Source organism: Rhinolophus sinicus, chromosome 5, assembly GCF_057876585.1.
Source record: "Rhinolophus sinicus isolate RSI-liver-muscle chromosome 5, RSI-T2T, whole genome shotgun sequence".
Classification (NCBI taxonomy): Eukaryota; Metazoa; Chordata; class Mammalia; order Chiroptera; family Rhinolophidae; genus Rhinolophus; species Rhinolophus sinicus.
In genome coordinates, this window is record NC_142505.1 from 96,701,424 (window position 1) to 96,717,591 (window position 16,168).

A 16,168-nucleotide genomic window follows, 5' to 3' on the forward strand; every position below is an offset into this window, starting at 1 on the left:
GAGGGAAGATGGGCAGAGGGTTACACATTCTCAGTTTTCACCCCAAAATGTCCCTGCCTCTGGTGATTTATGAAACGCTCAGAATTAAATTACAGTTATCCCTCACCTTGAGCTGCCAGACACCAGATCCTGCTAGGATGAAACTGAGTCCTTCCCCTCCTGTAAAAACAGTTTCATCTTCTTGTGTAAGGTGGTCCTACTGAGTTGTTCAAAAGTCGACCTGACTGATTTCTTCCAAGGAAGAAGGGGTCTGGGTAGGAGGCAAACCTAGCGGAGGGTACTGTGATGGTGATATGCTGTCCACATGGCCTGGAAACACTTGTCCCTCTCCTCTGAGGCACTGCTCTGCTTTGATGTCGTCTCCTCTCCCTGGGGGACACTCCAGAAAATGAATGGAGGGAGATGATCCAGCACCGTCATGGGCCGTGACATCGCGAGGGGTAACGGCTGCTATGTGCACGGCCCGCACACGCCTGCCTTCCCCCCTGGGGCTTAGTTAGAACGCAACCCCACCAAATTCCTCAAGTAACTACAATTCGGAAGACACACTGCTTTCAAGAGAAAGGGGCAAATGGAAAAAAAAAAGCAAACTGATGTCAGGAGTTTCCGTTTCAACAAGACGAAGACAAAAAAGGCTGTTTAAGCTACTCACCGTGTTGTCGTTTTTAAGGCAGGCTAATGCCTGTCAGAAATATTTTTAATGTGTTAAGTGGAAAGGGTTCGAAGCTCTGCCCCCAGGAGTGATCACATCCCATGGCAGAGAAGTTTCTTTTCTTTCCCAAGGTCTCGGGGGCCTTTTGCAGGCTTGTTGGGTTAAAGTAGATGACAGTTCACACTGCATTAGGCCATACAAAGATCATGGTTGTACGTGGAACTGATTTGGCCACTTATTAGCTAAATGACCTTGGGACATGACCGCTCCTGTGAGCCTCAGTTTCTTCGTCTGTAAAATAGGGCTAATTACTATTTGCTCCATGGGGTTTGCACTAATGCATAGAAAGGACTTAATACAATGTCTGGTGTACAGCAAATGCACAAGGAAAATTAGCTGTTAGTACTACAAACCAAAGCCCTCAGCTCTAACTGTGTGTTTTCTCCTTCTTTACTCATTTGCCAAACCCACACCTGGTACTAAAGGCTCAGAAGAGAACTGAGCCTTTCTGCCTCCTGCTGCTGCCCACTGGCCTGCAGAGGCGATATGACTAAAGTATCCTCAGGAAGGAGAAGGCCCCAGCAAGAGGCAGGGATGGATCAGAGGTGCAGGCTTTCACTTTAGGGGGCACGAGAAACCACTCCAAATAGGTGAAGAGGCTGCCAGCATGTTGAAATGGAAACAGCACTGCTCTGGGACTCAGGAGCAACCCTGGGTGAGCTCTGCCATCAGTTAGCCCTGTACCCTCAGGCTTGTTGCTTTACCTCTCTGGGCTTCCGCTCTCACTTCCAAGGAACCAGAGCATTGGGCCAGATCAAGGGCTCTCGAACTTTAATAAGGATCGGAATCATCTGTGGAACCTGAGAAACATTCAGCTTCTTGAGCCCACAGAGAACCTGACTCAGTAGACCGGATGGATCCCAGGTGATTCTGAAGAGATGGTGTACAGACCAGGCTTTCAGAGTCAATGGTCAGAGGACCTGCCAGCTCCCTTCAGGCTCCAGCCTCCTGGATGCCAAGGTTTTAAATGCTGCAAAGCTTAGCCCTTCCCCAGTCACGCAGAGATGCAGGATGAGGTGGCTTCTCGCTGGGTCCTCCTCGTCAGGCCCACCGTCAGTTTCTTCTCACTCACACTCTCTCCACTTTTCCCCCTTTCTGTTTACGCCTCCCTGAGACCTCATCTCCCTAACAGCTCAGGGCCTTGGCCTCCATGCCATAGAAAGGAAGACTTTCTTGCCACCAAGATGCTATCAGAGATTGTTTCTCCTCTCCTTGCCGTGAAAACTTTCTGAACGTCCATGCCGTTATCTCCTGGAGATCTCCCACTGTGCTCTCCCTGAGCCAACTCCACCCCTACCCTTCTCCCCTGGAAACCCCTGCCTTGGCCTCCAGGCCTTGGGTTGGGGATGGACTCCGAGAGGTACAGAAGCGCTTCCAACCGAGAAGGTGCTTCATTAATGTGTTCTTAATAGTTTAGCAAGAGCATCCAAGCAAAACCAAGGTGTGGGTTTCTACTTCCTCTGAGTTCAAATAACACCCAAAAACAAATAGCATGATGTAGAACAATAACTCCTTTGGAATCTGAAGAACGTTCCAAATTCTAAATTTTCCATGAAAGACTTTTTGCTCACAAGGGGAGAAAGCAGATGTGGGGGAGATAGTGGTTGGTGATCAGAAGTGCAGGTAAGAGCAACTTCCAATTGGCGATGGACTTCCAGGGGCCTGGATGACTGGAGATTTCCATTGCCCTGTTTGTCTTCCCTGTGGGAGAGAAGGGTTGGGATTCCTCCTAGGAAGGAGGGAAAATAGCCATGCCCCCTGCAGGGTCCTGCCAGGGGCTCCATTTGTTTACCTTCCTCCCTTATTTTTATTTTTGGGAGCAAGGTTGGGCAGTGCACAGTGGGGGCCTCCGGTCTCCTGTGCAGCCCTCCCCACCTGTTATACCCTCCCTACGTCCTCCCCACCCTTTCCCTGTGGCCTCAGACCAAGTTGGGCCAGGGACCAGCTCTCACTTACTCGGGAGCAAGGATGGACGCCACCAAACAAGGACCTCTTTATTCAGCCCCTGGAAGGAGGCCATAGAGGGACAGGAAATAATTGGAATATAATATAGTGGTACTCCTACTCGATGGGCCATGTGCAAGATGTCCAAGGGCTCTTCAGCTGCCTGGCATTGTAATGAAGGCCAGCTCCCACCCGCCTGGGGAAGGCCTGGTCAGGGTCTCAAGAAGGGGCTGCTGGGCTATTGAAAGGGGTGCATTGCATTGCGGGGAAAGATGAGGGGGGCAGGATAGCAGGAAGTCCCGGGAAGCCAACTGGTAGCTGGGCTTAGTACGCTGTTTAGAAAACACTGGAACCTTGCCTCGTTCCAAATCTTTCCTCCGTCTTTTAAAATGCTGAAAGGCACCAGGAAGCCATTATTGAACTAACTGCTTTCCCCTCCAAATAAATGAAGGTCAATTTCAAAGAAACAGTTGTACTCGCCATAGTACTGGAACCCAATAGGAATTCCTCTCACCCCTGATTTGGCTCTCCAGGCCTCTCATTCAGAGTGGCGCTAATGAATCCCCACCTTGCACAAGAGCACCAGGGAAGGGAAGGGTCTCAGAGATGACTCAGGACAGAGCCGCCCCCACAAACACACACTAATTAGAGGTGTCAAAGCACAGGGATTTGAGTTGCTTACAAGGAAAGCAGTTGGTCTGAGTGAGGGGAAATTATTTACACACAGGGAATCCTTCCTGGAAGAGGGAAATCCTACACAAGGAAAATATATTTGACCACTGATGAAATCATTAATAAAGACTACTAGGTGCTAAAGCACCTACTATGTACTAAGCACTATTAATGACTGGGTTGTTGGGCCAAAACCCAATATAGCTCCTGCCTGCAGGAAGCTTACAGCCTAGTGAGACTGTATTAACATGGAGCACGTCCTATGTGCCAGACATTCTGCTAGGCCCTGTACGGACATTATCTCATTAATCTTCACAGCTACGCATGACAGGGAACAGTAATTGCTCCCTCTCGTACAGATGAATATACTGGAGCTCAGAGAGGTTAGCCTTCTTGCTCAGGTCACACAGCAAGTAAATGATAGAGCCAAGAGTTGAATCCAGATCTGTCAGAACAGGCACGTACCTCTTCCACTGCGCACCCAGGAGAGTCTGGCCTTTTTGCTCTCTAGTCCCAACCTACTCTTACAGCAAATGTCCTCCAGGAACCCAGAGCCATCTCGTCAAAAGCTGGTTATTGTATTTCCATGACAAAGCCTAGCCCTCTTTCCACTCCCCATTCACCCCCGAAAAGAGTCACCCAAAAACCGTCAGGGAAGTTTATCCACATTTTAGCTCAGGGCTAGATTTTCTCCACACCTTCAGCACTGTGTAAGATTGGGTCTCTCAAGGTTGGACCTTTCATCACCCCAGCCAGAAGGAAAAAGTAGGCCCTCACCCTTCATCTAAGGTGCTAGCTCTGCGTCTTTAAGCATTCATTCATTCACTCATTCACTGAGTAATATGTATTTATTGCAGGTCTATTATGTCCAGGCATTGTGCTGGAGATATAGTAGTGAGCAGAATAGCTATGCACCATGTTCTCATAGGATTGAGTTCTAGTGGGGAGCACAGATAATCTGAAAAACATATGCATGCAAATAACCATGAGCACAAATTATGACAAGCGCCTTGAAGGAAGGGGATGAGATGCTATTAGAAGTCTGTAACCCGAATCAGTATATCACTGAGGATCCTGAGTGACGTTTAGACAGAACCCTGAACAGTTTGGAGAAGCTAATTCAGTAAAGGTGGCAGGTCGCAGAAGAGGGGTCTGGGCAGACCCTGAGGCAGGAACTGGTGAGAAACTAAAAGAGCCTAGAAAATAGAAAGGAGACAGGTGCAAGACACAGCTGGAAGTGTGGGCAGAGGCCAGGCTGTGCAGGAACTTTCAGGCCACAGGAAGGACTCCAGATTTTATCTTAAGTTGCACTGGTCACTACTGGAGGGTTTGAAGCCGAAGAGAGATAGAAGAGAGATAGAATCTGGCTGCCGTGTGAAACACACACCAGAGACAGGGCGGTTAGAAGGCCACAATCCTGCTGAGAGCTGGTGGTGACCTAGACTAAGCTGGTAGCTGTGGAGATGGAGAGAGGTAGACAGGTTCAAGGACTTGCAGATGGGTTGGTGATGATGTAGGATGGTTAGTGAGAGCAGGAAATGTGTTTGCAAGAACCCTGAGGTTTCTGGGTGATGCAGGCACCGTTTGTTGAGATGAGGAAGATGGGGGAAGGGGCTGGTGCTATGAAACACATGGCCAAGAGAATCCATCCCAGGATCTTCCTTGGACCCCATTCTTCAGGGCCCATAAGACACCATACTAGGAATGATCTGCCAGACACTCATGCGTTGAATAGTCAGAATGTCCCAACCCAAAAGCCAGGAGCCACAACCAACCGCTGACCTAGCTGCAACTCAGAAACTTCAGGCAGGGCGCTGTCTTAAAAAGGATAGATTCCTGGGGCCCACCGCAGACCTATTGTATCGGAATCTCTTATGATGAGGCTGAGCATCTCGACTTTTAACAGGTTCCCGCAGGTGATGCGTATACAGCGAGCATAGATAGCGTCAGTCCTCCCCCAGCCTGGGAACCCCTTTTATCAACACCCCATGGAGAGCCCAGAAAGCTTGATTAAGCTTCCCCCAGAGCACCCCAATCCTGCATGGTCCGCATGGAGGAAGGCAGGAAGGCTGGCAGGAGGGAAGGTGAATTCTTTAAACTAGAGCCTCCTTGGAGAAGAGGAAGAAAACGAGCCCTGTGGAAGCAGCATCTTCAGTGGAGTGTGTGCACTGCTCAATACTGAATGCTCTGTATCGCTCGTAATTCTCACAGTCCCTCTGCAGAGCAAGCTTCGTCATCCCTGTGTTTATAGGTGAGGGGACAAGAGTTCAGAGAGGTTTGGTAACTTGCCCAAGGTCACACAGCTAGTAAACGGTGAAATCGATCAGACTCCACATTTGGCATTCAATAAACCTTCATTATGTCGTTCCTGCTGTTATTACAGTGCTTCCCGAACATTTGTCTGAGGTCTGGTGCCCATGGCTGATAAAAATTTTACTGGCTCATAACAAAATGAGAAGGAAAAAAAAAAAAAAGGAAAATTCTGTGTTTTTCCAAATGTATTCACTATAAATGACTGTCCTTTTATTCTAAAGACTATGTCCTTTCTATTTTTGGACACTGAAATAGCATTTTTTTTTTTTTATGGAATGATGGTAATAAGTGGCAGTGATAGTCAGTGTCTGTGTGTGTGTGTGTGTGTGTGTGTGTGTGTGTGTGTGTGTGTTTAACGTCTTATTTGGCAAAATAAAAAGTTGGTAGCTCTAAGTCCCTCCAAAAAAATTTGGTTTGGAAATTTCACTGTGCACTGTGAACCTCCTAACATTTTGGAATCATGGGAGACCCAACAGTAGTTGGACACAATAAATATTTGTGGGAGAAAGCAAGGAGAGAGGGAGGGATGGGATGGAAAGCAGAAAAGAAAGGAGGGAGGGAATGGATAAATGTTAGCCTCAGCTCTGCAGTGAGATTCAGAGGACGTGGGCAGGCTGGGGAGACGGGGAAAGGGGAAGTGCGGGGGCTCATGCTTGCAGGTACGACAGGGCCATTGGTGGAGGCCCCCAGTCCTGCTGGGGCGAAACAGGTCCCAGCAATGCCAGGGGGTGGGTGTGTAGCTGCAGTTAAGACGTGTAATGCAGGAGACACCTTTACCTGAGTATATGCGTGGCTCAGAAAAATAACTGATGGCCACCAGGCCACACTGGAAAATTGCTTTTTCCCATGTCTCCCTGACCACGTCTGATGATGGTAATACTAAAAGCTGCCATTTATTAGGTCTGGCTGTGGGCTGAGCTCACTGTGCTACAGCGGCCTGCTGGTGCTTTCTACGCATTTTCTCACTCACTCCTCTCCAGAGGCTTATGAAGGGGGCACCCTTCTTGTCCCCATTTTATAGATGAGGCAACTGATGCTCAGAGAGACTGAGTGATTTGCCTCAGGCCACACAGCTGAGTAGTGAGAGAGCCTGGATTCAAATCCAGGCAACCAGGTAATGCTACACAGTTCATAGGTACGGGGACTGAGCCCGGGGCGATGGAAGCCCAAGAAGAAAGTAGAGACACCAGCTCCTATTCTTAGGAGGAGGAAAGGAAGAACAAGGGGCTGCCGAACACTCAACAACCAAGGAGCATCGTATCCTAGTGAGCACTCCTGCAGACGTGGGAGAAAGCAATTTTCCAGTGTGGCCTGGCGGCCATCAGTTATTTTTCTGAGCCACGCATATACTCAGGTAAGGGTGTCTCCTGCATTACACGTCTTAACTGCAGCTACACACCCACCCGCTGGCATTGCTGGGACCTGTTTCGCCCCAGCAGGACTGGGGGCCTCCACCAATGGCCCTGTCGTACCTGCAAGCATGAGCCCCCACACTGCACCTTTCCCCGTCTCCCCAGCCTGCCCACGTCCTCTGAATCTCACTGCAAAGCTGAGGCTAACATTTTTCCATTCCCTCCCTCCTTTCTTTTCTGCTTTCCATCCCATCCCTCCCTCTCTCCTTGCTTCTTAGTGAGAACATAGAGAATATGAAAATAATTGGGTCTTCCCCTAGCAAGATCACTCAAAATATCTCTTCTATTATGGGCACTCTGGACTTTATTCACCTTTACAACTTATTATTGGTAATGTCACGCACATTTTTTAGATTTTTATCAAATTTGGGAAAACAACAAATTTGGAAGACTTTTTCTCTAAAAGTGTAATTTCAGGCTGCGTACATTTCAGACCTTGATTCGCCTTCACCACCTACATCCTCGTGGTCCCAGCACCACAGGTTGCTCTCCTGCCAGGGACCAGTCTCTGCTCTTACCTCTCAGTGTTGCAAGGTGGGGGGAGTGCGTATCATGGACAAGAGAGTATTTCTAGAAGCTGTTTCTCCACCTTGCACTAACTCTGGCTGATGGTAACCTAGTTATACAGGAAGAATAGACTGCAAACCACATGCATATATCCAACAGGACCCAGATAAAATGTATATTAACTCTTAGCTAGTTCCCCAAAATGCCTATGGCCCTTACACTAACACGCCTGTGAGGGGAAATATGACAGAAGGGAGTCAGAACCGAACTAGACAATGATCCCAACCAATTGCGGTTAATAGAGCTTACGTTTGGAAACTGTACAAGATCATACAACCATGAGGAAACAGTGCGGGGGTCCCTCCCAGGGCCTGGGGGGCGTCCCATGAAGAGAGGGCCCTGAGGCTAACAGCGCAGGGATGGATCTCTCCAGCAACCTTGAGATTGCTGGCCTTCCCTCTCTCCTTTCCAACCAGTGGATTTCTCCTGAGCAGTGATTACATCTTTCTTCTCTGCCTAACACCGGTGCTCACAAAAGCTAAACAAATAACGAATGCACAGCACTGTGCATTCAGCAGAAGAATCAGGAGTGTACTGTAACTCAAGTAGAATTATTTGCCATTTTCCAAATACACCTTGCGTTTTCCTTCCCTGACGCCTGTTCATACTGTTCCCTCTGCCAGGAGTGCTCTTCCTGTACCCTCTGACTATCCAAATCCTGCCCACCTATAACGCTTCATTCTGTGGACACCTCTCTCATGGTCTTTCCTGGTTCCTACCCCCTTTCCTGGCAGAGTTCACTCCCTTTGTACCTGATGGCGCTTGTCACATTTGTCCGTGGAGATCAGGACTGATGTGCACATTTGTCACAGCGACCTGGCTGCAAACCTGGAGGGCAGGGTCCAGGTTTGACCCCCAAAGACATGTCCTCCCTGCCCATACACTATGTACCTAAGAGACTCAGTAAATATAGCAACTGCAGCTATGATTCAGTGTGTGCCTGAGTTCATCTACCCTTTGAACCTCGCAACAGCCCATCAGATAGGTATTACTGTTTCGCTCATTTTATAAATGAGGAAAGGGCTTAGAGGGCTTACGTGACCTGTCACATTCCTTGAAACCACCACAAGCATGTTGAAAGGAGACTGAGATGGAGAGGACAGAGTCTGGCACCCACAGCCTCAATAGCCCAGGGAAAGCGTAGAGACAGAATGAAGTGACTATCAATTTAAAGAGGAAAGATGCAACTTCAGATGTGTGGTTTTTTTGTGGGAAACAGGAATTGTTGTAAGTGTTGGTTTGAAATTTTTTCATGTTCCGTGAATTTACCCTGGCTACACAAGCGAGTGAGCTGGGGTCTCAATCCTTGGCTGGCTGACCCTATCTACTTAGCAAATGAGTGAGTAAGTGAAGGGATGGATCCATTTCAGCACAAGACAAATGGTGTGATCGGAACGATGAGTGTTGAGGACTATAGAGGAGACAGAAAGAGGAGTGGACTGAAACAAGATTTTAGGGGAGGAGAAAGAAGCGAGCTGTGTCTTAAGGACTTGTAAGGCTGGAATAACTGTAGGGGGAGGGGCATCTTCGGCCCTTCCATCACCCCTCCTGGCATGACGGAGTGTGAGTCAGCCCGGGGTACAGTCCTCACTGGCAAGCTTGTGTTCTTAGGACTCTGTCAACAGCACACTTGTGACCACACCTACCGGCTGGCAGCACATCTGAACCCCTTTTGAACACTCTAGTGTCCCTCTCTGGTGTGAGCCCATGAATTGTGCTATAAAAGTTGTACCAATGAACAGTTCGGGCCAAAATGTTCAGAAACAGAATGTTCTAGCACACGCAAGTGTACCATTTCTCACAGAGCCCCATTTCACGTTTCCCGTGGTATCAGCCCACAGTGTCTTGTTCCCCCGAAGCCGGGATGCATTTGGGGCTTGGCTTTGCACGCTTTTCGAAATTCTTCTTTAAGATAGAGTTTCCTAACAGGCTAACGTGCATCGCTTAGAGGCTGAGCTCAGCAGCCCGACGGGGCCCCAAAAGGAGGTTAAAATGGTCCAGAGGGCAAGCCGGGCTCACTGTAATTCACAGGCATGGGCCCCGGGCATCTTAGCACCAACACGGGCCGGGCAGAGATCCAGGGAGGCAGCTGGTGGGACCGGAGGAGATGCTACCAACTGGAACAACAGCAACAAATGACACCTCCCAATTATATATTCAGGTCATAAATCACCCCCTGGCATCAAAAGAAGGTGGTAGGGCCCCTCTCCCTGCTTCCGGGACACCCTCACTGCGTCCATTTGTGACTTCTTGTCCCCAGCCCTTCAGAATTCATCTTAACGCAAGGGTTCCATGGGCCCCTTTGTCAATCTAGCGAAACCCCTTCACACAGCAGACACATAAAATACAAGACATAGGATTTCAAAGAAAACCAATTACGTTGAAATAGTTATTATAACGTTGAAAAAGTACCTTTATGGTAGAGTAAAAAAATGTATTTTATTACTAACATATTAAATAAACAAGATGTAGCAGCAAGTCAAATAACTCCTATCATTTTGAAGTAGTGACAAGTGGAAATATTTCTTCAAGATATCTGCAACAAATGTATGGTAATATCATAAATCTGAGTTCCGTTGGTGAAAATTTCTGCTAATTCGATTATGGCGTGTTGCCTACATTCCTATTAAACGAAACTTTTAGCCAAAGCTTAGTATATTTTTTCAAAAAAGTCATTTTTCCCACCCAAGTTTACAGACTCCCAAACCCCAAAATACAAACCCTGCCTTCCAACATTATATAGATGTACTTTAGGATGTGAGGTTTTTCCTCTATTTTTTTCTTTGTAAAAATACAGTCTTGGGACCACAGGGAGCTTGGCTTTGTGAGTATTTTGCATGACTATTTGTAGCAATTTTTTCATCCCCTAGTTTCTTTATTAAAAAATAATGCATAGGCTTTTATTTAAATCAGAAAGGAAAAATTCTTCTGTCCTCATTAGACCCCAGGTCCACTGCCATCGCGCACCCTCAGTGTTTGTTTTTTTTCTCCAGAAGAAAACAGTTACCAGATTATTTGTGTACGCTTCCAGAAATATTCTATTCATTTGTAAAAATACATATGCATATATTTGAGTATCTGTGTGTGTGGAATATGTATATTTCCTATTTATTTTTACAAATTGTATTTTACAAACACTGCAGGGAAAGTTACATTTTACACTGAACAGCATATCATGGACATAGTTCTATGTCACAAGGTATAGAGTTACTGCTTTCTTTTTCCTAGCTGTATAGTAATCCATTTTATGGAGTATCCTGTTTTACTTACCAGTTTCCCAATTGATTGGCATTTAGGCTGTTTTCAATTTTTTACTACTATACACAATGTTGCAATCAATACTTTTGCATATATGTCTGTGCCCACATCTTCAGAATAACTTCCTAAAAATGGAAGCACTGGGGCAAGGAATAGTTGGTATTCTAGGTTTAACCTGATTATGTTCAATTTGACTAAATATGGAATTTAAAATACAGTAAAATGTAAAGTAGTGTTAAAACAAACAGGCTAGATCTAAGTCTACTAAGTTATCATTTAGAAGGGTTATTCCTGATATTTACGTTTTAAAAAGTAAGATATAGAGTAATATGTAATCCATTCTTAAAAGCTATTAACTTAGTCACCTCAGGGGGTAAAATGCAGTGAGCAGGAGTAGATTACCTTTTTGTATACACCTCTGCGTTATTTCCCATGTCACAATGAGCGAATGTCTTATTTATTATTAAGAAAATGTGATAGAATATAAATTGCATTTCAATAGAATTATAATGGCGACTATTACATTTTTATGATTTTAGGGGAAAAACAAAATCAATGGCCAAAAAAGAAAAGACTGCTGTCCTTAGTCATTTTTAATCTTGACATACATTTAATATAATTTTACTTAATTTAAACAATCCACATATCCTGCTATATGAACACCAGCTCTAGAACACCTAAAAATTACTTTGACCTCTTCCTCTGCTAGGTGCACCCCTGTGCACTCCCCCAGTTCAAAAACATGTTGTCAAGTTGTTTGTTGGTTTTTGTTTCTGTATTTTTTTAAGTGAGAAGAATTTTCGCTCGGTAGCAAAAAATACTTCACACACAACAGCAAGATATAAAAAAGAAAGGAAAAGTCACCCATAATCATAATCCTGCCCTCTCTATACCCATGTTTAATACATTCCTATGGAACTTTCCAGAATTCTCCGTGTGTGTGTGTGTGTGTGTGTGTGTGTGTGTATACACAAATCAAATCACCTTGTGCTTTTATCACTAGGCATCAAGCATGGGCTTCATGACATTTCAATAAATCTGAATCTTTTCCTTTTTTTTATTTTTCACATTTGTTTAATGCTGCAGTGCATTCTGTAATAGAAGGTACCATACTGTTCTTAACCAATCCACTTATGACAACCCATTTATGTAAACAGGTGAGACACACACAAGGTATCACATCCACAGGCCCAAGTGTGGAGTGAAAAAAATGTCCCTCTCACTTTGCTGGCCCCAGCCATCCAATTCCCCTCACGCAGAGACAACTACTACTGTGTTTCCCTGAAAATAAGACCTAACCAGACAATCAGCACTAATGTGTCTTTTGGAGCAAAAATTAATATAAGACTCGGTATTATGTTATATTATAGTAAATTATATTATAGTAAAATAAGTATAAAATAAGTATAAGTATAAAATTATAGTATATTATATTGTAGTAAAATAAGACGGGGTCTTATATTATTTTTTTCTCCAAAAGATGCATTAGAGCTGATTGTCCAGCTAGGTCTTATTTTTGGGGAAACACAGTATTACCAGTTTCTTGCATATCCTTTCAGAGATATTCTGTGCATATAAAAACTATGTATATGTTCTTTTTTAATAGAAATAACATATTATAAACAGTATTCTGCACCTTGCTTTTTTCACTGAATAACGTATCTTGGAGATCTTTCCACTTCAATATACATAGAGTGACTTCATTCTTTTGACAGCTGCATAGTATTCCATTGTGGGTTGTTTTGTTCTTTTTTCCAAATAGACGTTTCTTGAAGGATATTTATGTTGTTTCAAATCTTTTGTTATTACAAACAATACTGTAGCAAATATATTTGTACAGACATTATTTTCCACGTTATCTGTAAGATAAAATCCTAGAAGTGGACTATTCAAATTTTTTTTATCTTTATAAATATTGCCCCATCATCCTCCGTAGAGAATGTACCAGTTAACATTTCCATGACTAACATCTGAGAATACCCACACATTAGGATTGTGTGATCACACTTTTGGATCTTTGCCAATTTGATAGGTGAAATTTTTATGAATGAGGCTAAGTATCTTTTCGTATGTAAGATAATCGTAAGATAATCCATCTCCTCTTTTTTTCAATGTCAATACTTCTATTTATTGAGGTCTTTAAAAAGATTCTTATTAAAATATAGCTAACATACAACATTATATTAGTTTCAGGGGTACACCATAGTTATTCAAGATTTATATAACTACAGAAGTGATCACCACGATAAGTCCTGCAACCATCTGACACTGTAGCACGCTATCACAGTATTATTGACTATATTCCCCATGTTGTACATTACATCCCCATGACTTATTGGTTTTACACCTGGAAATTTGAACCACTTATTCCCCTTCACCTTTCCCGTCCTTTTGTTAATTTTCCCATTATAGTTGACATTCAATATTATTTTATATTAGTTTCAGGTGTACAGCATAGTGGTTAGACATTTGTATAATTTATGCAGTGATCCCCGACTACTCTAGTACCCACCCGGCACCATTCCATTCCCTCTTGAGGTATATTTCTTTTGAATTTGGTGACAAATATTCTTACCCACACATTTTCAGTATCTTTTGTGTACGTATCTGCCCTTTAGGATTTCCTTAGGAGAAAGTCCACTTTGAATAGTTAGATCAAAAGGTAGACTCACGTGAAAGGCCTCAGACATATAATGTCAAAATTCCCCTCTGGGAAGCGAGTAGCAATGCACCCTCCCAACAAGTGTGTTTCAGCATAGCTGAAGAAACCCCGTTTTATACTGATCGCTCCTCCTTCCACGGGGCCCCGGGAAATTTCAGGCCTCTGGGTCACAAGTCAGCTTGTCCTCAGAGGTGATAAGATAGCTCGAAAGCTTCAAATCCTTCCAATTAATTTGGTGTCAGCTTCCCGAGTTCAGGGCCAGCAAGCTGCCCTCTTGGAATGCAACACCCCGTCCATCAGAGGAGCCAGAGCCAGCAGCGGCCTTGGAATGTATTTTACCCAGGCTCTGAGAACAAAAAGCAGTCACCCATGGTGTGTAAACGGATTTGATCTTTCACGTGGCTGCCAGGACCACCACAGTCCACATCAGTGGTTCAAGGCAAGGGGGCTGACTTCTCGATTGGAAACCATAACAAAATAAAATGCTGCCCCCCCTTCCCCTCCAGGAAAACAATGGCGTTTGCTTTCTTCAGAGGATGAGTTCATAAGGAAGAATTCCTGCGGGCATCCGAGTTTGCCCCACCCCCCCGCGGGGGCCTCTGTGGATCCAGGGAACGCAGTGGACAACCTATATTTAGACAAGCGCATGGCAAATGCACCGCATTTTAGTTGCAAAATTCAAATCGTCTCTGGAAGATGCCAGCCTCCTAAATTAAAAACTGAACCGAGCGCCACTCAAGAAGCAAAGAGATGGCCCATTGAGTGGATTTTAAAAGGGAAGGAGGCTTTTCGAGTGGCAGTCCATGGGCCCTGGTCAGTCGAGGGCATAATTCAATCCCGATCTTGAATGGCTGATCTGGAAAGAAAGGCAGAGTTATTTTCAGGCCCTACTAAATCTAGAGGTGTTGGCATCAGCATCTAGGACAGGGCAGGGATAGGGTGAACTCTGACCCACTGCCATAGCGTCTGGAGATCAAGGTGATGCTAAGCCAGGAGCCTGGGATTAACCAGGGATTCTCAGATCCTGACCAGGAAAGCCTTTCCTGCCACCTGTCTCTGTCAGTGCCGTCTCACCTCCTCATGCAGTAAAGAGGGCTGCCATGTCCCCTTCTCTGGGACATCCTTGTTAGCCCTTCATGACTCCTGTTTGAGTGGTCGCTTAGAGTCCTGGAAAAAACAGGGACATAGATATCAGATGAATCCAGGTCTGAAGTCCTGGCTCTGCAGCTCATCTCTCTAAGCCTCAGTTAATTCATCTGTAAAATGGGACCAAAACTATCTGCCCATAGGACTGTAGTGAGAAATAAATAAGAAAACGGATGAAAAGGAGTCAGCCAGGTGCCAATACTAGTAAATATTTCATAAACATCAGCTGTTAATGTCTTTGAAACCTCTAATATACTATAACTTTGGAGGTAATATTTAATAAGTGTCTGTTAATATTGTCGTGATTATGACTAACTATGAATAAGCTGTCTTTTGGGGAAACAAAATGGGACTAATTTCTTCTCATTGAAAGGCTGGGGGATCCCTCTGTTAAGGAAGATGAAAATAATAAAAAACTAAGTAAATAGAGTGCTGGGTGTGATGGTCACGTGCTTGGAAAATATCAGAAGACTTTATATTTCTACTCATGTTTCTCTTTCTTAAAATTGTTTTGATGTTTAATTATGAGATATCTCAGTCATTCCAAAACATAATAATAATTTAAGGGAGACACCCAAAATCCCTCCACCCAGATTTAACAAATGTTAACATGTTGCTGAATTTGCTCCACCTCTTCTTTCTTCGAAGAAATAAAATGTTACAAATACATCAAAAAGCCCCCCACCCCTCTTCCCATTCATCTCTCTCCTTCTCAGAGGTAACTACGAGGATGCATGAGATCAAATGCACTCTCTTCTCTACACCTTCTTAAACATGTGCTCTCAGGAGCAGGGAGAAGAGTGGTCAAAACTTAGGCTCTGGGTTCTGTCAGTCTGAGTTTAACTTCTACCCCACCCTCTTTTGTTAGCGGTGTGGTCTTTGGCAAATTGCTCAAATCCTCTCTGTTCTTGCTTTCCCCTCTCTCTAAAATGGGACAAATAACACTTAATTCAATGAGTGATTGTGAGGATGAAATAAGATTACTCACGTAAAGCAATGCTTCTCAACCAAGTGTGATTTCTCTCCCGCTCCCCAGGGGACACTTGGCAATGTCAGGAGACATTTTTGATTGAAACAACTGGGGAGCGCTACTGGCATCTAGTGGGAGAGTCCAGGGATGTAGCTGAACATCCTACAATGCCCAGGATGGCCCCCACAACAAAGAATTAATCAGTCCCAAAATGCCAATAGTGCCAAAGGAGAGAAACCCTAAAATAAAGCATGCTGTCAGTATAAGGACTAAAAAAATTGTCTGATAAAAATAATAATAAATGATACATTTTTTAAATTTATACCATGTTATGCTAGCTGATTGACCTAGCCAGACAATCAGCTGTAATGTGTCTTTTGGAGTAAAAATTCATATAAGACCTGGTCTTATATTATATAAGACCAGGTTTTATATTATAGTAAAATAAGACCAGGTCTTATATTAATTTTTGCTCCAAAAGACGCATTAGAGCTGATTGTCTGGCTAGCTCT

At 44.5% G+C, this 16,168-nt stretch overlaps 1 protein-coding gene across 1 annotated transcript in view; it reads left to right on the forward strand.

Annotated features, from left to right (window-relative positions):
- ADRA1B (adrenoceptor alpha 1B) overlaps positions 1-16,168 on the forward strand; it is an 83,188-nt gene that overhangs the window by 41,831 nt on the left and 25,189 nt on the right. The gene's annotated exons all lie outside the window — the stretch shown is intronic.